The sequence below is a fragment of the Pipra filicauda genome, unplaced genomic scaffold, assembly GCF_003945595.2.
Source record: "Pipra filicauda isolate LSUMZ 115617 unplaced genomic scaffold, ASM394559v2 scaffold475_size475193_pilon, whole genome shotgun sequence".
Taxonomy (NCBI): domain Eukaryota; kingdom Metazoa; phylum Chordata; class Aves; order Passeriformes; family Pipridae; genus Pipra; species Pipra filicauda.
In genome coordinates, this window is record NW_024104615.1 from 43,179 (window position 1) to 68,736 (window position 25,558).

General features: G+C 37.0%; 1 long non-coding RNA gene across 1 annotated transcript in view; it reads left to right on the forward strand.

Moving 5' to 3' along the window:
- Window positions 1-25,558, forward strand: part of LOC113993791 — a 104,094-nt gene that overhangs the window by 28,892 nt on the left and 49,644 nt on the right. Inside the window, exon 11 of the long non-coding RNA XR_005565426.1 lies at window positions 21,821-21,962. This is a non-coding gene — a long non-coding RNA (uncharacterized LOC113993791). The remainder of the gene's footprint in view (window positions 1-21,820; window positions 21,963-25,558) is intronic.

Here is a 25,558-nt window from a genome sequence, read left to right on the forward strand (position 1 = left end):
TCAGACGCAGGATTGTTATACAAGACATACCTGGCTTTCTTTTTGCTCTCCTTTTGGGAAATCCATTAAACTGTTCAAATATCCTATGGTACATGAGATTACTTGTCCAATGTTGTGCCCATAATGCCTGCTTCTAATAGATGAGCAGTACAATAAAAAAAAAAAAAAAAAGGAAAAATGCCTTGGTTTTCCTCCCCCTTAAGGAGCCCGCTTTTCCATTCTCCTCTGTGCTTGTGTGGGCTTTGTTGTTTAAAAAAAAAAAAAAAGAGAGAAAAAAATAGTGCCAATTAGTGCCAATCAGTGTAAACAAACATCACCCTTTACATAAATCCCATAAATATGTACTTTATAGCAAGACATCTGTTACTAGTGACTTGGCTGGGAAGAGTGGCCATTGTCCCACTCAGAGGTGACCTCCAGAGATTGTGAAAGCCGTTGGGCAGAATACTTCTCTCCAGTCTTGCCTCAAAACCTGAAAAAAGTTGTTTCCCTCATGGATGCAGCCTGGGGGTTGCTTCAATAAAAGCAGAGAGGGTTTCTGAGGAGGAGGAGGAGGTCACACCTTCATAGCAAGCGCCAACTTCTCAAACTTCCCAAGAAGTGCCCAGCTCTGACATGGGCTCCTTTCAGAAAGTTTTCCTTCTCATCCTCCCATAAAGTGGTAATTACTAACGCTGTGTCATTTTTGAATGGTGTGCAAATTCATATAGATACCAAGCTCGCAGCAGATGAGGACGTACCAGGATAACATGGCTCTGGAAGACACGTGGGATCCTTGATTCAAGGAGAAATATCCCAAGGTTATTACACTTAGCAAGGCCTAACCAGAGGTTTAAATCAAATATGACCATGAGCTTGTCACATGGTCCTTGGTGGGGCTTCAGACCAGGCTTTCCATGGGAGAGTTATTGGTACTCTCCATTTTTCAGCAGTATGTGCATGCTGGTAGGGTAGATGTTCTCAAGCAGTAATGTGTAGTCCACAGTCTTTTGTTATTACAGCTTCATGACCACATTCTCACCTGCAAGGCCTGGCACAGCTTTTTCGTGCTGTACCCTAGCAGCAGAGGACCTTCTTGGCATATATTTTCCCATCAATCTTTAATTCCATTCACTGGCAATACTTTGTTACCAGTTTGCTCAAATAGAAGGGAAACTGGTGCACAATGCTTCAGAATTCATAATAAATTAATCTTTTTATTATCTAAGAACACTATTAATATGTAAACATACTTATAATTGAAAGCTTTTTTTTCCTACCTAACGCCAGGCATTTACATAAACTGATGAGTCCAACGTTAAAGACTGATATTACTGTTGATATGAAAGAGATACTCTGGAATTAAACAGCAATGAAGTTTCTGAATGTAAAGTCCTGATTCTTTAAAATGCCTTTGGTAGTCTAGAGGTATTCTGCCACACAGGGTGTGTTACACTGAGTAGCACTGATTTGCTTTCCTGTTTGTCTGCTTGTTTCCTCACTGCACTGGAAGAATTTTGAAAGGCACTGGATGCCTGGCACTTTTGTAGGAATGTACTTAAATTCCCATACATACAGAAAAGATTGCTTTGAAATGCTCTAAAGTGACAGTTGTCAACTTTCAAATTAAATCACATGTAGTTTCTTTAGCGTATCAGTTGAAAGTTGCTGATAAAATGATTGTTTATTTGTAATGCGTGAGGAGGCTTCTCTGAGTTGATAGGGTCTGCCACATTAAAATACTGGTTTTGACATCATGTCTGTAATTTGCACTTGTGTTAGCAGTCTCAATTCTTTTTTTTTTAACTGTGCTTTTTATAAATCTGATTTTATTGCCATGTGAAAATTTTGCTGGTAATCTTCAACATTTATGCCTTAAAATTACCTTAAAACAATACAACCCACACACCTTAAGGCAAGTATACCCATGCATATACATATCCTACTGCAGCCTGCTTGAAATGAAGTCAAGACTGACTTAGACAGAAGAAGGGAAAGCAGAAGGGAAAAAAGTGTTTTAAAGCTGAAGTCTACACCTGAGCTGAACTTATATAATAGTTATACAGAATGCAGAGTCATTAGCTTTTCATATAATAATGCTAGACTTCCTAAAAGTCAAGCACAGAGTGTAAATGTCAGGATGTTTTGTCTAACAGCTTCATTGACTCTGTCTTTGCAAATAAATACTTAAGCTCTGTGTCATATAAAATTAAGAAAAGCCCACAACTTTTTGTGCAAGTAAAATCTCTGTATCAAAATATAAAACTGCTATGAGACTGAAATGAGTATCTCTCCTTCTTATGCCAACTAACCGGCCAACTATGTACTTGCTCTAGCACAGTTTTCTGCTGGAGATGCTGCCTTTATTTTCCGTCAATGCTTAAAACTGATGTCTGGTGGAAAAACTGCTGAAGCCTTTGCACTAAACTTCTCTGTGTCTTAATATCTAGAATATTTGAGCAAAGATACATGTTATCTATTCAAACTGTTTTATTTCCCTATGAATTATGAGAATTCAGAGGAAGGCAGAGCAGGAATTATTTCCCTTTCAGGATTAGAATCCTGTTTTACTGCTGAAGTGTGCTATTGCTGTGTTGTCCAACACCAGACTAGACAAGATTTCAAAATGAAAGTCAATACTCCTAAATTTGCATAGGATTACTGCCTATGTACGTGAAACATTTTTCTTAATAAAACCAGAACAATTTACTGATTTTTTTTTCCCTTCCCTTTCCCTCCCTCTCCAGGGCAAAGGAGATCTTTGTAAAAAGTGAAGCGCTAGTAAATAAAGAGTTAAATTGAAGGCAGGCTCACTGGTTTGTTGAGATCTGTCAGAGTCTGAGTGGCTGGCTACATATCTGTCTCAGGAACAATAGCTACCTGTATTCTGCACGGGCTGCTGGGCAGGCACTAGCAGTCTGGAGAAGGTCTGCCTCTGTTAGAGGCTTTTTAGTGGGAATCCCTAATGACAGCCCTACTTCTCATTGGGAGGGGGTAGAGAAATCTTGTCTACTCTGTTGATGAGGGACAGAGCTTTGATCATTTTCATTCAGCCTTGACTTGGCCTGAGGTTTAGGATCCCAGTTGTGAAGTCAGCAGGCTCTCTTTTCTCACATACACACACACTCGCACACTCACACAGACCCCTTCGCTGGTCTGTGCAGGCAGATTAGTGTCACGGCTGTAACTGAGGCACAGAGCAATAAACATAGCAGAACCAATCTCCATGGTGGCAAGAGGGGGCACTGGAGGTGACAACAATGGAGAAGGATCTTTCTTCTGACAAGTTTTAGGTAAGAGAGAATATTTATACCCTGCGCCAACTATTTTATAGCCTTCTAAATAAGTTAGAATTTGTTAGATTGCAAATGTGCCTTGTTATAGAAATATTCTAGTTTACTGCCGTATCCAGGGTGTTACTAGCGTTTAACCTGTAATTGCCGTGCTTTGTGTTATGAGAACGTTTGCAGAAAGCAGGCAGGCTTTTTTTGTGGAAGTCGGGGCTAATATAGTTACGTTCTTGAAAATATAAGATCTCTAATATTTGCCTTTTTAAAATTAACCATGAAGCTTCATTTTGGCTATGTTAAAATTATGCTTAGCTATCATAAATATCCATATCTGATAAAATGTTGTGTAGCTGATAGCACACATGCAATATTAAACCAGTGCTCCCTCAACCCTAATTTGTAATTATTTTTACACCCTTAACTGCACTGGGGTCAGAGAGTTTTAAAAATTAATGAGGTTCCCTGCTGAGTTCACATAGGATAATCTACATGAGTTGTTGCTGCAAAGGGCTGAAATTATTTCTGCATGTTTTTAATTAGGGTAGAATTTTTGTTTCGATATATTTCTTTCAAACATTTTCCTTTAAACATCAGTTTATGCAACCTGCAGTAAGAAAGGAAGGACAATCCATTTTTAATAATCTCAAACTGAGTGTGGGAAATACATGACATACACTGAAAATTTGCTGGTTGTGTTTTCTGATTTCTTATGTTAGATCTGTGTTATATTCCTGCAGCTGTGATCAGCTTCACCTATTTACAAATAACTACTGCTCTAGGGAGAGGAAAACGAACAATACTTAGTGCTTTGTGTGAGATTGGAGTAATAGGTTACTGATGTGTTTGGAACATTAAAAAGAATTGTTGGAGTACTTGAAAAGATATATAAAAGAGAAGAAGAACAGTGTGAAAAGAGGCAGTAAAAATGAAATAATGTACTATCCCTTTTCCTAGAAATGCCGTACAGATAGTGTCATCAGTGCTCCTGGAAAGTAGAATTTGCTGAATATCCTCAAATAGAAAGACTGGAAAGGAAAGGGGGAGGGAGTTATTTATGATGAAATTTCCATATTGAAATAATGACAAAGTTTCATATCACAAGATTTAAGGTGTTGTTTATTATTTATTATAATCTACAATGCATTATGTTTAAATGGTAAGCATTTTAAAGCTGAGTATAGTGTAATCAGCGCTAAAGACACGTCTTCCATTTGCAAGACCCACTCTGAGCTTCCTGTGATATATTGTTATGTAAATACGGTGCAGCAAGGGAAAGCAGCACTATGGAGATTCAATTTACTTTGAAAGTTGTTCATTATGGAAGGGATGAATGTTATTTATTGGATGTGAATCAAAGGCTAGAAATGACTTTTTCACTGTGAAGTCTATTGTGATGGGTGCAGCGTGATCTAATCTTTTTAATTTTGGCTTTCACACCAGTGGAGATGAAAAGACATCTGAGCTCATTTATTGGTTGCTAAGTCTTACTGAAGGCCTAAGTACCATTCTTGGTTGCTATGGCCAATCTGACCTCAATCTATGCAGTTTTAGGGACTTAAGCAATCCCTTTTTTATTTAGGAGCATGTACCTTGATTTATGTCCAAAATTGTGCCTGAATGTCTTTGTCTACAAGTGATAAATGGTGGTGTACAATTCATCAGTTCTTACAAGTAAACACTGCTGTCCCACTAAAAATATGTTTTGTTCTGAGTTAATGGTATGGAACAAGCCAGTCTCCACAAACAGCTATCTTTTATTGTAGAGAGCCACTGAAACTTGGAGCAAAGTGAAGGAAATTGGCATTCATCTTCTCTGCCATTAGCATTTCATTTGTGCTCTCTGGTGATGAGACTGTGTGTCAATGGACAATGAAATGCTAGCATTGTGTTTCCCTGCTTGAATATATAATTGATCAATTATGAATTTATTTATTCTGAAAGGATATTAAAAAGTCAGGAGTACGATTTCTTATGCTGTTTGCCTGCCACTTTCTTATTGCTAACTCTAAAAGTATTTGCATTCAAATAAACTGTGTCTTGGCTGTAGGAAATTTCAAGTTTCATAGGCAAATTCCTTGTATTAAAGTAATACCAGATATATGCTACTTCCAGACATGTACTACTTGTGTGGTTCTTAATCTTTCATCTGTATTAGAAATCCTTTCAGTAGGAGCTGTCCTAAGTGGTAATTGAGAATACAGAGTGAGTTTTATATATGAGTAGTAATAATTTTGTTGCATTGAAATTGCTGGTAGTCATTCAGGTTGTATATACAATGGGCAAACATGATACAGAATACATAACAGAAGCAAAATATTATGCTAGTTTGTTTGGTTTTTTTTTTTAATTTGTGGGGTTTGGGGTTTTTTTAGACAGAGTAATAATAAGTAAGTAAAACTATGTGGAGCTGGATGTTAATACAGCTCCTGCAAAATTTGCTACTCTACCTTTACTAGTCCATAGAGTGAAAAATCAGAACAATTGTTGGTCTCAGTACTTGACAGTATATAAATGTATTGCTTAAAAAAACCAAAACTTTTGCTTTTTAAAATATAAGGAATAGCTTGATATAATAGAGTTCAGTATAGCTTAGCACATGCGGAGAAAAAAATAATTCTTCAATTGTATGCATTTTTAAACTAGTGTACTACAAGTAAAAGTAGCGTTTTCTGAAGCCCAATTTCTTTTCTTAGATTATTTTTAATACCAGGTTATGTCAAGTGTTAGTATTTTAATTGAGCCAATTTTTAGTCTTCCTGAGGTGAATTTTTAAAATTCGAATCTACAGTGGTAACAGATTTTCCCAGTATACTGAGTACGTGATAGCTGCTCCTGGAATCAATTCTCAAAGAAATGGAATTTACGAAGGTTTCTGGAACTACTGAGCTTCTTTTCAGCATCAGATTGATAGCAGAATTTGCAGAGGCAGTTCCTTGGGGTTAGTTCACAATAGTGCTACTGCTTCAGGGCTTTTAAGAGTAACAGTTATTAGCAGCTATTGCTAAAAATTGTCTGAGATGCTAGTTACAGAACTAACCTGGATTTTCTTTTTGTGAGCATGCTTTGTAATAGTCCACTGTTCAGCTACTGTCTGCTTTATACAATAAGAATCTCCTAAATCAGTCCTGCACACTTGGAAGTAGATTTATGGGATTTAATGTAAGCACTACCAAACAAAAAGACCATTTTTTTTTAATGCTTTTGAATGAGAAATATCTTAGAAAAACATTTAAAAATACTAATCAGAAGTAATTTTTTGTGACCATGATGTATTTCACGTTTACTGTTTGTTTCTACAAATGTAAGGAAAAAAAGCTAGTTCGTTAATCTGACAAAAATTTTTCATTTGATAGCACAGCAATTAAGCTTTGTTGAAAGGTTTATATCTTTTGTCTTTTGCACATTTGTATTTAAGTTAGCTGATTTCATCATACATAGGCAGAAATTGCTTTTGGAGTAAGGGTTTGTAGGATCAAGACACAGAGTACATCCTTATTCCTGTTCTTATTACTGTTTGGTCTTCTAAAATGCAAGTATAATATGAAATACTCTCTTCAGAGCTACAAAATTCTTCTTAAAGGAAGAGAATGCAGACATTCTATCTTTTATTTCAGTAGTGCATAATACAGTGGTGTACATTAACTGGCAAAAATCTCGCCACCACCCTGGTGTAGTACAAAAGTGAGAGGAAAAAAAAAATCATTACTTTTTTGGGGAGTTCCTCCAGCTTATGAAACAAGTTTCCTTTACTGGTAGTACAGTTTTAATTTTTGTAGCAGACTTTCCATTTATGAAAAAATATAAATAAGATCCAGCAAATTGTTGCAAGAAAACAGGAAAATTTATAAGCTTATTTTAATCAGTGGTCATCTGTGAATAAAGTCATTATTCTTTCTTGTCAACAACCACCTTATTGGCTAATTTATAGTCCAGGTTTTGAAATAAAGGTACAACAGTGGAAAAACCTGTATTTTTGCTCTCTAAAATGCGTGATTTTGCATGTAATCTTGCCAAAAACAGGTGCATAATTTGGATATATTGACTGTGAACTCCATTAACTAATAGTCTGTTTTGAAAGAGAGGCAGAAGAATATATCATAATGTTGTGTATAAATAAGTGCATAAATCTTGCTGGGTTTCTTTCTCTCCCTCATGTTTTCCATGAGATGTTTGCATATTCTCTCACATGTACCCAGAGTGAACAAGCTGTGACATGTAAAATCGATTTCCATGATTTTTTGCATTTTGGATGAAGCCAAAGCTGTATAAGAATAAATTTCTTGAAGGTGCACTTAGTTTTGACTAAGGTGTTTTTTACACCATACTGTAGGTCATATACTAGTAAAACAGTGCAGAGGAATTACAACTAAATATTGGAGGGGTGGGGGGGTCCTTTGAATTTTCTGGCAGCTTTGGCACAGTTCACATGTTGGGGACATCAAATGAGGTAGCTTCCGGATCAGATCTGGCCTACCCAGCCTGCTCTTGCCCCTGGCCACAAGTGATGAGCCCAGTATCAGTGGTTTATTGGTGTAAAAGCCCTTGGCTTCTATTCCCTTCACTTGTGACAACTGAGTCACCCACCTGAGCACAGACTGGGGGAAACCCTCTTGCTCTTACACAAGGAAACATGTATTTGTCTCTATCACTGTTAATGTTTGTTGTCACACATGCATTTGTATTTACCTAATTGATCTAAGGCTACTAATGTATTCTTATTCTTAATTTCCTGGCGTAATTTGCCACACCTCAGTATCTGACTCTCCACAGGACATTACGTTCTTGTCTCTCTCTTGAGATATCTTATTGACTAAAGACTTGTAGAGGATGGAAGCGGTGTCTGGGTGGCTCATGTCATTTTGATTGCAGAGGAGGACTTTTAAATGTGATGATGAGCAGTAATAGCACAAACCCTTTTAACATCTGATGACTGACCCAGGTATCATCAGTGTGCCATTCCTCCTCCCCACTGGACATCTTTCCCATCTTGGCTATTGTCTGTATCACTCTGCAGACCAAAGATGCTTGAGAACAGAGTAATTGGGATTAAATAATCCATTACTCAGTCTTCCTGTACACTTAATGAGATAGGGGTCCTATCAAAAAGAGAAAAAAGATGGTTGTGTAATTAATCATGGTATCATGACTTTCAGTTCTGAATTGAGCACCAGCCTTAAGTACCTCTCCTATTGTTTGTTGGATAATTTTGTACCTGCTATCATAACCTTTAATATTGATTTCTGTGTGTTTATTTATAAAGAGTGTGTGTGTGGTCAATTTAAAGTTCATGAGCTTTAAATAGCATTCATTTTTTTGAAATGAAACAGCAACAAGAATAAAACTGTGAGGTTGTCTAAATATTGTTTACTGCGTTGTTTTGTTTGCTGTAAATCAATAGATTCTACCAGAGCCTGAGTGAGCAAGAGCAATTCTCTTTGTCTCTCTCTATCAATTTCATCATCCTCAATCATCTTGACGATACTGTTGACCAATTATATCAAATATTTTCAGGCTCCAAATACAGGGTAACATCTCGTTCTCTCTGAATAATGCAAGGAAGAAGTAGTTACCTTTTTCTGGAGATCTTTTGGGCCAGTTGGTCAGTAATTTGAGTTTGCTCAAACTGAGGGCTAAGCTGTTCTCCACTAAACTATATACCTCTCTGATGGGAATCACCTGACGAACGGTCACCTGCTTAGTAGTGTGGTGATTCTGCCCATGAAGGAGTGAGCAGGAGCCTTTGATTGCAGCAGCTTTGCTGACCTGGGCTAGCAATTCCAGAGAAAGCACCGGTCCTGCCTCCTCTTTGTTGTAGAAAGGATTTATAAAGCTTTGCTGATCAACTGAAAAATGATCTTTCTTTTTTTTTCCCTGGTAGGGTTAGTTTTCAGACAGATCAGTCACCTGATCCAGCTGACTGCATGGCTGCTCACACTCTGGTGTCCACACTGGAGAGGCAGCTGTGATGCGGCACGAAGCTGGAGGGGACATGTCAGCCCTTTGGGTCTGTCCTGGGGCTCCAGCAGGAGCTAAAGCAGTGTTTGTGGACAAGCAGCTCTGGCACATGAGCCTGTCCCTCTTGCTCCTGCACCTTCTGAAGCAAAAGCCACCTGCCTTAGTAATTTTGAGTGTCAAATAATGTTATGATTAGGATGCTTTTCTTCTCTGCACTTGGCATCTTGAAAGGGATCTGATATGGTGTTTCTTGCTCCACACTGTTAGCATCATTTCTTGCAAAAAAACCTTTGGATTAGTCTGTTGGTCAATCTGTTAGGCAAAGATTTTATACTCTTAAACCTGAATGGGAATGAAGACCCCCTTGAATTCTAGTTTCAATTCTAGTTACAATGCTGTAAATGTGCAATCCTGTGATTAAATCACAAGTGCATTACTAAAATTGCTAGGTTACATTTTCCAGAGGAGTCTGTTACCTCTGTGGGTTTTTCAATAGCCCATCAAGGTATTTCCTTTAGCTTCTTCTGCTTTTGTTCAGACCACTGTTATTAATTACATGGGTTCCAGTCCTCTGCTTTAAAGAGGTAGGAGAAGTTTGCTCTTTCATTTCTTGCTAGTAATTCCTCAAGCACTTGTGCAAAATCATCTTTATCTTCAATAACAGCTGTCATCTTCCTCTGGGCCTGTGGCATCAGAAAATGGTGGCAGTGCACTCATGGCTGATGGCATTGACTTGAATGAAGAAATTAATTTTTGTAGTGTTATTCTTAGCTTTCAGCATTAAATTTTTCAATTTTGCTACAGCAACTATACTATATAGGCAGCAACATGATCTCTACAAATAGCTTGTCTAGCTTATTTTCATTACTGTTTAATATCTTCTTACCTTCTTAAAAATCTGACTTCCTGTTATTGTGACAGGACCTTTGCATCTAAGAATGGAGAACTAAGACCTCCAAGACTTTCACTTGGCCGTCAGCTGGAAACTTTAGATTTGAAAAATGATCTCATTGTTGGAAACTGAACCAGCCTTAATTTTGCTGTTTAACATTTGGTTTATGTCACTGATGAAGTATGGCAAGCTGAAAGAGAGTGTGTGTGATTGGGGCACTGTAAGATTCTCTGTCAAATAAAAATATGCACTTGGCACATCTTGGTACGGTTGTTGCATTGACACAGATGGCAATTGTACTGTCCCACACCAGGAACACTGATTTGATAGGACTGCTCTTCTTTCTATGATGAGAAGCCAAAGTCACACAACATTCAGTGAAATGCAACAGACATTAAAACAAATCCATAATAATGAGTATTATTCCTCCATGAAAAGTTTTATTGGAAAACAAATTATTTGTTAGTAGATTGCAATGCATGGTTTTAGAAAATTGCTTTCTGGAAGAAGGAACTATTAAGTGGTTTGTACACAGAATTTTGCCACTGTAAGTATATGTGTACTGATATTGCAGAAATAACGATCTTCATGACAAGTAACTTGTGATTACTGCTATCTGTGTGCAGCACATTGGTTCAAAACTGTTGTTGCACAAAACTGAGATTTTTCCTTTTAGTTCATCACCTTTCATGTCCATGAAATTGACTTAAAAACTAAGATTTGTCATTATACATTCTTTATATTTAGAAATTCTTCACAACTCTAGATATAATAAAAGCCAGTTACGCAAATGCATTCTTGCACCATGATACACATTTGGATTGTCAGTATGCTTTAGCATTTGATTAAAAACAACAGGTAAGGAGTATCTATTACTTACTCATTGTGCTAATATATTCATGTATGTTCACATTAGTCATGTTAACTGTGTAACCTCTAGATCTACCCACACCCACCAAAGCTCCAAATCTGTGCCGTAATGCATGGTTTGATTTTTTCAGTAAGCACATATTTCATATAGAGATTAAGGCTTTAATACATTGGAAAAATAAAACAAAAAATCAGTTCTGTTGCTTCTAGATTGTTAGGAGATCTGGCGCACTGTGCAAACATCTCTTGGACAGAAACAGTCTGCAGGGCCTAATAGCTACAAAGAGGAGGAATTGTGTTCATATATTATTGCAGTAGTTCTTAGATATGTGAGGATAGCCTCTTCTTTCTCTGCATTTTCACGGGATACCTTTTACCACCTCTTACTCAGCTCTGAGTGTTTCCCTAGGCTCCCTTGTTGTTAGCAAGTTTCTAGAAGTCTTTATTGTGTTTTTGTTTTCATAACCCACTTCTACCTGTTAGTGTGTGCCTGAGAGAAGAGGAGATGTATTTTTAGATCAATTTACTCAAGCTGAAATGAGATTATCTGGGCTTGGCAGGGGAAGCCATTCTGAGAGACTGTCTGCCTGAACATACCCTCTCCTTTTGATGAGAGCAATTCCCCATATTTGGGTTTTAGTAGTCCCCTTGGGCAGTCTTTAGTCAGTAGTAACTTCTCGTGCATTGGATTACCCAGTTTTGGTCATCTGGTGACTCATAGCTCAAATTGTCACTTTTTTGGTATATTCCAGTTGGGATAATGGTGGTAGAAAAGTTGCAGCAGGTGGAAAAAATAATAGCACATTATTCATGTGCAGACCATTCAAATAAATCAATAAATCAATAAATACAAATTACTTTTCAGTACCCTCTCTCTCTAAAAGAAGTGATTGACACTAGAAAAAAAAGCAGTTTTGTTCCTAGATAAACTAATTGAAGTAGACAAATACCATGGACAAAAGACTTTCCAAATGTGTTTTTCCACAGCACAGGTGGTGTTACAATGTACCTCAGAATGTTCAGACTGACCTTCTTTTTAAAAATCCATTTCCTGATGCTATCCACTACACTTTTCTAGAAGCAGGGAAATAGGAAAAAGAGTTAGAGTAGTCCCCTGCTTAGCAGTCAGCTGACTGTCCCTCCATATCACTTGTTTTCTAGCCTTTGTGGGGTTTAGTTTATGAAGGTGTGTCCTTCTTCCCAGTCCATGTATGCATCTGTCCGAGGGTGATGGAGTAAAGGGAAGCAGCTGGGCTACAGATGAACCTTCTCCCTCGGTCTGTGCAACATTGTAGAGGTGGCTTCTCTGTTTTATACATCTGATCTCCATGCAACAGGAGGCCAGCAATGGGAACCTCAGCACTGAAGTGGTGCTGCCGTTATCCTCCAGCAGCTTGCCTGGCCAGGTTTGGCACCAGCCAAATCTGAAGACTTCAGGTTAGTGAGCCAAGTGATGCTGCTGCAAGGTTTCTATGGAGACAGAAGCGGAAGATGAGAGACAACTAGTAAGAACTCAACTGAGCCAGCTTCTGGATAGTGATTTAAAAATACGGATTCTTAAAAATAGCCCTTTACCTTATGTCCCCCCACTTAGTCTTTGTTTCTGAAGAAAGGAATCAGAAAGGCAGTGGCTTTGTAGCAGCAATGAATGAGAGCTCTCACTCACCACTTTCATCTGCTGGCTGTCATGCAAGAGCTGTAAGTAGCAGTTTACTAAAACTGGTTGCAGGCTTATAAAGTGTGTAGTAATTGTAATTCTGGACTAGAAGAAAACGTGAAATGCATTTTAAAGGTGTTCTTTCACTCCTGTTTTCATCCTTTTGAATGCAGTGACTTCAAGAGTGGCACAAAGGCACTTTCTAAGCCATGAACTTGCACTAGATATTAACTGTGGCAGAATATATGTGTATTTTACTGCATGAAACATACTCTTTGCTGTGTTGTACCCATATTGCAAATGAGATCTAGGTCTGTTATTCCTTTTAATCTGTTTTGTTTCTCTTCATCCTTCCCAGAATTGTCCCTGCACTGACAACTTGTAATGTAGACCCACAGCATTTCAAGAAAAATTTTACGAAGTTTTTTCCAGGAAGGATCTTAGAAGAAGGTTATTATGTATCAGTGAAAAAGGGAATTCTTTACCAAGCTTCTGTTTCACTTAAATTGCTTAGATTACTTTTTTTCTCCTCAAAGGGTTTAAGAGGTGGGAAATTATGATTGTATGAATTTCTTACATAAAATCGAAAAGCGATACAATAGGCCAAAGCTGGTGTTATGGCTGAATTTAGTGCTTTCGGTCTAATGCTGGATTGATTGTTGCTGCTGTTATGTTACTATGACGCTTAGATGCTTGTATGAACCTTTAGAATACAGGAACTAGATCAGATTGAGTCTCAACTCCTTAATCCATTTCTAAAAGTCTGTTGAGAAATTAAAAAAAAAAAAAAAATAGAAAAGGACAGTCAAGAGAGGTGGGAGCTCCACAACTCAGTATTATATGGCAGTTCCCATCCATGCAGACACTAAATCAGAATGAGAAAGCCAGTCAGTTGATACCCTTGCGCGTCTGTATGCCTCTTCTCAGACTGAAACATCCTGTCCTGTCCCTCTGAATGATGCCTTAGGCATCCTAGGAAGCCCAGGGCAGAGGTAGTGGGACTCTGCCTTCTCAGTCCTGTCACATGTGTGCAGGAATATTCCCACTTTGCACATTGTACCCAGAATCTGATTTGCTCCCCGAGGCCTCTTGTGTATCTGATGGGCATGTCTGTGATTGCATGATGCTGGTGAGAAAACACTCCAGAGAAATGAAGTGGTGGCAAAGATCAGAAATCACCAATTTGTGGAAACTGGGAGCTCTGTTGGGTGTTCTAGGTAAAGTTCAGTTAGAATAAACTTCTGCACTTTATACCTCAGTTGAGAGGCACTTCCAGAATTTTAAAGAAAAAAATCTGTTTGTGTGGACAACTGGGAGTAGAGATAAAAGTGTCTGATTAAGTTGAGTGAGAAAAGTTATTTTGCTGGAAAAGGCCATATACACAAGGATGGCATCTAAACACTGTGTGTTTAGTAAACATTTATTCTAAAGAGTCATACAAAAATTCAACCTTTACAAAAAGTTACTAAAACTGAAGCACCACTACAGGATAAACCAATGAAATTTTAATTCACCTTTAAATGCAAATTGTTGGAGGTTGAGTAAGTTTTCATTACACAGACATTTCAATTTTTCTCAGTCTTATTTGGGAGCAGAGAGAGGAAAAGGAGTAGGGAGATGAATAAGAAGTGGCTAAGGCTTAGTTTAGTTAATAGTGATTTAAATATAAACAATTATCAGCATCTTAGTATTTTTTCCAGAAAATTCATCACTATGAATTTTATTTTTCCCTTTTGATATACTCTGCATTCCTCCTGTTGATCATAATATACTTAACAGTTGTGCTTGCAGACTTGAAAATATAACACATGCTGATTTGTCTTCCAAGAGGCACGCTAGATTTGACATGCACTTTTTGAAATACTGTATTTGTCACCGTTGAAAAGCTTCTAAGACTATAAACATCATTAGCTCATAAAAAAACTCAACAGCAATAACAACAAAAAAACCTGAAAAAACCAACCAACCAAATAAAAAACCTGCAAAAGACATCAATTGCTGTGGCTTACTGTTTGTACATATATGCAGGTGTAAGTTTAGAATACTTGTAAAAGTATTGAGTGTTGATGTGATGTAGATACCATAATATGTAAAAGCAATTTTCAGTAGGTTTTTACTACTGTAAAGTAATCACTCTGTTCCTAGAAGTGTGTTGACACTGTGCTGACAAGGACTTGTTATTTTGAGTATCTCTTAGAGATGTCAGGGTAAAAGTAGGGTTGTATTGGTGGCAGTATAGAAAGCAGGTCACTTTCCAGGGACAGTTAATGAAATTTAATCTTGTAAGTGTGGAAGTTCCCCTTGGACTGTGATCTAGGCACTTAAGCACTTCCTAATTTTTATAGGAAATCATAGACTTTCCTAGATTGCCTTTTAAATCTTCCACCAATTGACAGCAGTGGAAATCTTGCCAGAAGGATTGAAAGTGTACCTATCCATTTGTGGAAAATAATTGAGACTGTGTGTAAGTATTGGTGTTCTTAGGGTAGCACCTGTCACCACAGCCTGTGAACATAATTTATTGAAATATTATTTTTTCTTCTTGTTAACTAGCCATGCTGGCAGAAGTTAAGCTTAAATATAATATATTTAATGATGTTTAATAATATTTAGACTAGTCCATCTGGCATGAGTAACACTAAGGAAAAAAAAGATAACAGTTTTGATATAATTTGCTTAGATACTCATGCCATAGGTCCTAACACATCTGTAGAAATGGAAGTGTTACCTTATGATAGTGCTATTGCAGGGCACCTTCAAGGTGTGGGGAGCAACTATTAGCATTTTCTCTTCTTTTGGAAGAGAGAGGAAGAAGTTTTACAGCCTTGGTTCTGCTTCTGTTCAGGGCTTAGGGTTTTTCTAATCCATCCTTATATGTTTTCCTTCTGTTGCTTTACCAATTTCATTGTTCTTCTGGAATGTTGCACTCATGTGAGATAGTGCCTTTGGAGGGAGAGAGAGAGAAAGGGGCTTTGAAGTAACTTCAACTAATCCCATTCATCCCTCAAATTATCCCTTCTCCACAGGGCTGTCTGCCTGTTGAGTATATGATAGCCATCCATCAGCATTTGCAACTCTGTAGAGGTTGTTTCAGGCTGAGGTCAGATTTGTACAGCTTTTATTAAAGAATTCCTGATAATAAAGGGGGAGAGCAATGTACTAGAGATCTGTTTAATTTTTATTTTTCCTCTCCATGTGGAATTATCTCCTCAAATGTTTTTCTTTCTATCTTTTAGCTTTAAATATTCTCATAAATATTTAAATTGCACTAACAGAGGGGACCACGTCTTAGCTTAACAAATCTCACTAACTGATGGTGTTTTCTACTATTCAGTCTTATTTTTTTCCCTTCTTAATGTCATCACATTATAACTATCATATCTTCCATATTAAACTAAGTGATTTACTGAATCTGGTGAAATATAGATGAATGTGTTCCCTTGGTCATTGGTTCAGTCAGAGAAGTTCAGTTAGCATCAATTCTCTCTATTTGAAAGAAATTGTGTCTTATTTTTGAACTTTATCATCCCCCATCAGTTTCCTTTCCCTCCATTTTATTCTTTTTGGTAGGGCTCAGGGTAAATGCACTGTGCCTCAGAGGAGTTTTTTTACCACTTCTGAGCAGGTCCCTGAGCCTCCAGCTTTCTTGGGATTGTATATAAAGTGACTGTTTTGGGCAGCTTTGTTAAGGGAATCAGCTAGCAGGTCAGAGGGCTTTCCTGCATAGTGATTTTAATGCTCACAAATATTATGGCTAATTTAAATACAGACATAACTAGATATAGATGTCAGCTCAAGAAACACTCATGGAGCAAAATAACATGTCAGGATTGATTGCTAGAGCAGCCATAAGCCTCCTTACTACTGTGTTTCCAACAGGGTGAACTGGTTGAAATAAGAATTCGGGGGAAAAAGAAGAGTAGTCTCTCTCTTACAGTATGATTAGTTCAGAGTTGGCTCTCCTTACAGCGGGACATGTGCAGAGAAGGCAACCAGAGAACAGCTCAATAATGTTTCTTATGCTGCCCAGGAAAAACAAGTTTTAAAACCCTTCCTGGCAGTTCGAAGCTGGGTTGGGTTGTGGAACTCAGTGCCAGAGAAAATTAAGGAGGACAAAGATATAAATAAGTTAAAAATGGAATTTTATGGAGGGTAAATGTCACGGTGACTATAAAATCTAACTGTCCTGATGTACTCTGCTCATTCAAGTTAAGTTTAAATCTCCAATTTAACCAGAAAGTAGGAGGAATATGTCATACAGTTATACTCTTCCTTAACTGTCTACTCTTAGCCATGGTCAAGGACAGCATTCAGGGTACTGGCATGACTATTCTTGCAGGTTAGGGGCCTGCAAGGTTAGTTTTCCTCCTGAAATAGGAGATGCTTATTTCAATGTTCTGCATTTTTTAAAGGTTGCACTGAAAATAAATTCTCAAACTATATTATCCAGGCTTTGCTCTGATTTGCATAAGGAGGCAATACACAGGTGGTCATTAGGAACCTGTAGTGATCAGGGAAGTTGGATCTTTTATAGCGTATTCTACATTTTGTGCAGCTCTAAGTCTTGTGTAGGAATTGAATTACGTAGTTATCATTGCACTCTGAGCTTACAGAATGGATCCAACTGAGGTTTCACATTCATATTTCTAGAAACTGCATGCTGTAGTGTTCTCTATTTCTATTGTGATCGTTTGTGTTCCTTAAAACGTTACCATAAGCAGCTTAATTTTGTGCTAAAACAAGCTAGATTTTTACACACATTTTTTACACACATAATTTTGTGTCAGACAAGATAGATTTGGTAGATTCTGACTCTCTTTCCCTGCAAAGGATTTTTTTTTCTGTTTTCAATTTTGTATATTGGCGCAAATAGAGGACTTTGGTTGAATAAAATCTTTTTAAAATTTAATCTCAGATAAATAGGGAATAAAAAATACCAGAAATCACTTCTTACACTAATTATTTTTTTTCTGTAACTTCTTGATAGATGGAAATCTTGAAAATTTTTGGAATCAGTTCGTTAAAGCATATTTGAGGCTTTTGTTCCAGATTTATGGTAGTATGATTATTTCTGAAAAATGTGGCTGGCACGTAGAGAATTGTGCTATTGAGTTCTTCAGTACTAAAAGAAATATCTACAAGTGCATCTTGGCCCATTCCCCACTGTTCTTTCATTTTTCTATTCTCTGTTCCTGGAAAAAGTAGAGATAAGACTGGGAGGCTGATGGGAATGGGCTGAGGTGAGTGGGAGAGAGATTAACAGTGCTAAAGGCTGATAACTACTTTAGATTCTTAAAATCCCTACTCGGGCTTTGAAATTTAGTATATGTAGTAAAGAAAAAAATGCTAATGTCATTAGCATTTTTGTGGATAATTCTGTTTTAAGTTGTCCTTTCCCAAGAGTAGTTTAAATATTGGTGTTATCTGTTCCAAGAGAAGAGAAAGCAAAGATTGCTTTTAGACTGGGGGTTGGGAATTAACTTAAACATGAATCCCTGAAGAGGAGAATCACTTGAGTTCTGTTTAGCTCTACCTTAATTGTGTTGAAATGTTGCAGGAGATAGTTATAGGAAATATCATCCATCATTCAGAAATTTGTAGGAAATGATTTTAGAGTATGAATAGTAAGAGTCACTTGAGTTACTAGTTCACAATTTTGAATTGTGCAAAAAGTAGTCCATACATTTTGGGATGAACATTAGTTCTCTCGGTAACTAACTGGATTATATTAAGACAGATATATATATATATATAATTAATGCTGTATCTATGCAGTATAAGAACATTTTGGTGGAATTATACCACTTAGATATATATCTCTTAGATACTTTGATCCTGAGCTCCTGGAAAATATTTTCTGATTATATTAAAGGGTATAGTGATATAGATTTTATCTTTATTGCAAATCTTGTTGGCATGCAAATGCACATGATGCCATGTGCATCTGTTTGTCTTCTAGAATTCCAAAAAGCAATGAACACTTACAAAATTTTGCTATTTTAATCCACATTTTATATCTGTTTCCACAGCAAAATTTAAATGATTGAAACCTACAGATTCACAAGTTGTAAGCTTAAATTTCATATTTGTTTCCTGAAAATATCTCCTTTTCCTGGAAGAAGATCAGAGAGGATGTGCATTGGTCATAAATAGCCACAAGTTCCCAAGCACCAGAGATCTTAGTATTTCATAGCTCTTCCCAGCTCGATTTCAACCTAATTTGGCACATAAATTGTAGTTGACCTCAGACAGAATAATTCAGATGTTTGAACCTCTCAGATGTGTAGCCAAGAGTGAATTGTCTTGTTGCATGTATTTTTAAACATCTGCAAGCTGAGCTGAGAAGCAGAATGCAAATTATAGGACCTGAAGATACCTGTGAGGTTCTGAAAATCCCTTTGGGACTTTGGACAAGGGAATCCTTGTATTTTTTCTAGGCATGCTGTATTTAGACATTTAGTATTTGCTTTAATTTCCGGTAACTGAAGTACAAATGCCAATAGACGTAGCTCATCAATAATGCAATAGTAGAAGTACAGTCTGAGATAATAACTTTTGTTGAACCTTTTAATGCATATTCCATGAGACTGGAGGAATTGTTTCCACAGTTTGTATTTCTTGTTTATTGGGATAGAAGAATAATTTGTTGTTCATGCATGACAAAAAAATTTTATGCTGTAGCCAGTTAACACTAGCTGAATTGTTTCAATAGCTTTCTTTTACTCACATAGGTACCAGTACATAGACAAATGATATTTTCGATAGACTGCAGAGGAATTCCCATGCCTCTTACTCAGCAGTAAGAAAGAGCTAACTTCTCAGCTCAGGATAAATAGGGTTTATATGGGGAGTTTTGATCACTTTGAAACCCTTGGCTGATATAAAGATGTGGTGATTATTTCTCTTAATTAAACGTTGCATGTATCTATATAAATGTCCTATTTTCATTAGAGAGTACTTTTTGCTTGAGATATTCCATTTTCTGACCATGTTTTTTTAAAAGCACTGTGTGGAAGCCTGTGTTTCAGCAGGCTACATTCTCAAGTTGACCTTTGAAGGAGAATTACATCCAAGCATTGATTTTTGATTTGTTTGTATAGTCTTCAACCATGGGTTTGATTCCAAGATGAGATTGTTTGGTCTTTCACCATTATAAAGCTCATAACATGGGCTCTGATGAGACTTTTTCTGTAGAGGTTGTTATCATAAGCACCTGTAATCCAGGATCCTCTTGATTACAAAAGACATCGTGGCTCTTTTTGTAATGGCAAGGGGTTTTGGCCAAACTCGTGTTTAGTCGTAGGTCCCTAACTTACACCCACCCTCTTCTACTGACCATCCTGAGCAAAACTGCATGTCGGTGGTTGGTGGAAAGACTTGTCTGTGCACAGATTCATAAGATACTCTCAAATCTTGGAAAAGTTGCAATCTGGTTTCAGAAACATCGCAAGCATTGGTTAAACCAGAAAAAATCTCATGTGATAAGGAAGTGGGTGCATGGTATCATGTTTTAGATGACTTTGCATCGTGTATTATGACTCAACAACACAAAATCAATAGGTTCAAAACTTGCCTTAGGCTTTCTTAGTTCGTCTGTAGGGTTCTTGATTGTAAAAGCTGTTGTATTATGAAACAAAGGCAAAAAGCTACATGGGCTCTCACAAGTTTGTGAGTTCACTTGGCAACCCCATAGAGGATCTGCTGCCAGTATGCACTCACAGATGAGACCAAATCTCTCCACAGAGATGCCTTTTCTTCTGAAAATCTTGTTATAAAAAATAGACAAATATGTTGGTCCAGGATAATAACTTTTTTTGGCTTTAAGTTTTAGCAGTAAAGTGATGTGGATTTCTTGAAGAAGCAGTAGAAATTGCCATATGTGTTTCCTATGATACTGGGGTCGTGTTTGCCTCCTCATCTTCAGTAACGAGGTGTGCAGGAACTGCTTTTCTGAATAGTCCCTCCCTGATCTTATTTGACTAGATAATGTCTAATATCCTGACAGTGATAACTGAGTGTAGTATCTTTTCCAGACAGTGATGGTGAGGAGCTGTGGTTATGATCTTTTTCCCATCTGTGTCATGGAAATTAACAGTGGTTTTCTTCCATGGGCCTCAGCAAAATGCTCTCCTTGAGCTTTGGAATCTTGAGGGGAGAAAAAGAAAGGAATAACTGAGCTCCATTCCATAAAGCAAAATATTCAGGAACAAGAACCGGGTGGGAATTCAAGTGTATTTCTGAGCACTAGAATCACCATATTTGGGAGAACTGATTTGTTACATTAGCAAGAAGGAGTAGACAGTGGCCTTAGCTGGTGTAATTTCAATTGAGGATGATCAACTGTTGTAGTTTTCTGACTGTATACATATATATATATATATACACACATATAACATATATATACATATATATACATGTACATATATATATATACATATATATATACTGACTATATACAGGTTTATGTACAAATACCTGATCCAGAAGAATTGTGTTAGAACTGCGCCCTTATAACTCAAGTCCCTTTTAATGTATATAGGAATCTTCTCAAATCTGGGTTTGAAAGGTGCCAATGACTCACAGGGATGCACATTGGCTGGGGAAATTAAGCTCCTCTGAGACTGGCAAGTTTGGGATGTTTAACTGAGAAACAACTGCCTGAGCAGTGTACCATGAGAGTGTAAACAAGGAGGGAGATCTGCTACAGCCTGTTTGAAGAAAACAGTAGTGTGATGTGGTTTTCTGGGATTTTCTTCCCTCATAATTTTGATACTTTTGATTAACTCTGTTTTTTTGTGATGTCTCGTTATGAGATAAACTGAAGTGCAGAGCCTGTTAAAGACCTAGTTTAGCTCTAAAATGAAGAGAAACTTAATTTATAATGAGCTCAAAAGAGAACTATGTTTTTGGGGAAAAAATAAAATTTGGGATCTATCAAATACAGCTTTTGTGTGAGTCTGAGTGTATTTGGCAAGATGGCTGTTCTTGTTGGTTTATTTCTGTCACGTCTTAAGACTGAGCTTGTCACAAAGCAACTCCAACTGTATCATTTCAAACAAGGATGTCGTCTATATTGTGGAAAACAACCTTTATGCTTCCTATTTCTCAGGACTTGCTGACAGAGCAGCAAAGTTACCAGAAATCATCTTTGTCTCACCTTGCACTTTCCCTCCACAGATGTCAGGGTCTTGCTGAGCCATTGTTGACCCCCTGGGTAGCAAGGTTGTGCAGAGCAGGAGGACTGCAGTGAACCTCTTCCCGTGTCTCAGGGGAGCCCAGTGCTGAGTGTGGCAAAACCCTTCAAGGGGGCGTAACACAGGTGCGTGAAAAATGTTGGGAATGTGGCTCCATATTGATTTTGTGTTAATGTTTGACATGTTGAGTGGGGATAATATTCCAGTGGCAATTATTCTCAAGACATGCACCATTATACAAAATAAATGTCAATGCTTGCCCTCTGTAATGCATGCAGCCTTCTGATTCCTGTAGTTAATTTGAAGATTTTGGAATTTTAGGTTGTCTGCTTCTCTCTCGGCAGAGCACGATTAATTAGTGTGTCCTGAAATAATTATTAAGAAAATAACATCAGAGTTTTGGGGTTTTTTCTACTCCTTTTGCTCTTCTTTGGAGTCTTAAGGCAAGAGTAAATCTTCAGGCTCAGCAACAAAGATAAAGGTCTGATCTATCCTGCTTTCTACTGTATCTTCCTGTATCTCCCAGGATCAGCCTTTCTGATGACTTCTTAATAAATGTCCCATTTCAGATAGTCAATACTGCAGAGCACAGAGAGAGAATGCTGATGTTAAGCATAAATGTATTCTGATAAATCAAACATCAGTGATTGGTAAAAATAAAACTTTAGTAAACAATTAGTCAAGTTCTGATAAAATATAAGCCACGCTTCATAAGCACTTCTGATATTTTTCTTGACTATGCTCTTTTATAGTTTCTAAGCTATTACAATTATGCTCAGGTGCAAACTGAAGCTTTTAAAATTTTATTGTCAGTGAAAAGTGCATACTTTGGAGCTAGAGACTGAAATCCGCTAGTCTTTTAGTCAAACAAATATGCACAAAAAATGAAAGAAAAAAAAAAAAGATTTCCACATTATACAGTCAGAAAACAAAGGCTGATACTGTGGGAACACCCTGAGCTTTGCACGGAAAGGTTGTTCATTTTTTTCAGTCCTCTGCTGAGAATGCCAGCTGTAAACATCACAGTGGAGAAAACTATCCACTGATACATGGAGAGAAACATCTAATTAACTTATTTTATTGCCTGAGAAATAATTTCAATAATGTCAAATAATTTGATTGTCGCTATTCTGAACTGAAGACAAGACTGTAAAAGTCCAGGGTGTGAGTCTTCCACAGTAACTGAAAGCAGCCATATTGGTGGAAGCTATGGGACTCTTGCATCTAGCTCTGGGATGAGGACTTGATTCCCACTGTAAATTTTCTGGAGCTGCCTGTTCCTTTCAGTGGACTTTAACTTTTATAGTTGGAGAAAAATTAAAACATGTCAATTATCATGTTGGTAGGTTTTAGGAAAGGAAACACAGTATTTTCATTAAACCAAACTTTCTCAGAAGAAATTCCTTTCCTTTGGTTAGAGAAAGGATTGTGTACTTCTCACTTTGAGTTTCCTCTGTGCCTTAAAAAAACAAATGAACAAAAAAGCATGTTGATAATGTTTGCCTGTTTTAACATTAAAGGAGTTACTTAGTCCAGTCACTATAAAGTAGTAAGAAACAGTAGATACCATTTTAGCTGCTTAAAAAAATTAATTTTTTTTAGAAAACACAGAAACACTGACTCATTCACTTAAGCTTAAAAAGGAGTTACCTTGTGGTCTTTTTCCCAAGTTTTGGGCAGGTAATACTTTCAAGGCTTGAAGAATAAAGAAGCTTAAGCTTCAAACATCTCTTGTCCTTATATTCTTTTGAATTACGGTACCGTAATTTATGTAAGTGGCTTCTGTTGCTCCCTTAATGACTACCTAATGTTCTTGCTGTGTTTTCTTGCATAGGATCACAGGATGACTACACAGTTACTTCAGTGATATCAGTAATGGAGTAGATAATGCTAGATTTCTATACTGAAATATCTCCACCGAATGTGAAAAAGGGAAAAAAATATTATGCTTTTCATGCTTCAACAAGCATAACACTGATGAGAAGCTAGTTGTTAAGATTAAGGCAGTGGAGAAGTATTGCTTGGAACTGTGATAGCTTTTCATGTCTTAGTTTTAAAATGGTACCACAATACACTTAACAAAAAAGATTAATAAAAATATGACTTCTGACTGGATACCATTTTCAGTGCTATTTGATTTACAAATATTTTCATTTCTTCCTTTGTAAGCTGCCAATTCTAGAAAAAAATAAATTATCATTCAGAGTAATTTTCTGTGCATGCTTTTAACTGGATATTATGCCAAAAATATTATTTCTTTGCTTACTGGCAATATATGGTATACCAAGTTAATTAAACAATATTTTCATATTACTTACCCTTTTGAGTACATAAGCTTTGTTCAACGAGATAGAAAATGTCTTTCAACTTTCATTTAGACAGTAAACCTCATACAAATTTTTTTTAGTGATACTCTTTCATTAAAATGGTTTCTAAGAAAAAAAAAAAGAGGACTATTTAATGTTTGGGTTTTTTTTTTTTCACCAAGGAAAACAATACTGAGAACAGCAGAAATTGTTTATCTGGAGTATAAAATGCTTCTCTGCTCTTATGAGATGTAAATGCCTTTTGTTTCATCATATCAACAAATTTCTCTTCTCATGTTGTGAAGTATAGTTTGTTTATGGCTTCCGGTGCAGAAAATGATTTTGAGATGCCGTTTAAGCAGTAAGCCTGTAATAGTTTATTATGTTGTAAATTTCCATTGCTCATTCCTCTTGTGCAGGTAATGACTTTGGGGGCAGAGAGTGAAATTAAATTCCCCATTGAGTAGATAAACACTCATTTATTACTGCTTCTCTGGGTGCCAAATTATAGGATAGTTGATAGTGAGAACCTCCATCAGTTTTTAGCCTTTGACTCCAGATGAGAGAGGTAATCACATGACTCATATTGCCTCAGAAGGAAAAGCTCGTCTTCTGAAAGAGTGGTTGAAAGACTGTTGCTGCATTATTAATAAAAAACAGAGGCAGTACAGAATCCCTGATGTCTCAGGATGATGAGGTGAGACTTTGAATTGTCCCGTAGGAAATGGTTTTATTTTATTTATTTTCTTCCAACAAGTTTTGCATTTCCTTTGTTGCCACAGGCAGCTGTAAGGCTTTCATGTATAGAGTACAAAATGCAAATAGCAACTCTACAGTTGATAAGTGGTTGGAAATGTTTAGTGCCACAGAATGGCAAACCTACTTGGAATGTGTTGTCTCATACGTACATTTCTATTTTGTAGTACATCTGCTAAGGCTTCCTGGGTAGCTTTGACTAGTAAGAGTGCTTGTGCTCTGCTAATGTCACAGTGATGGCAATATGGTATGGTAAAATACTTGGGAGAATTATCAAAATAGAGTAGTATTGCTTCAGTGAGGAAAAAAACCCACTGTTGCTAATCACATAGGTGAAGGGTACGCAGTCAGAGGCTCAGTGTTTCATTTAATGATGGATGACATAATTAAAAAATGTAGTTCAAAATTAACACTAAGGAATCACCTATGATTAATGTGTAATCACTTTTATTTTGGTGATTTAGATTCAATGCTCCAGCAGCCCTGCCTTAGGAACACTGGCTATCAAGTTTACCTGGTAATGTTTAACAAGAGCCAGGGAAACAATGACACCTAACCTGTGTGAGATATGAGAAGCAAGAGAATCCCTCCAATCTAGAACACCCCTGTTGTTTATAGCTCACTTATAGTCACCTCTTTGAAAAGGAACTAATTATCTT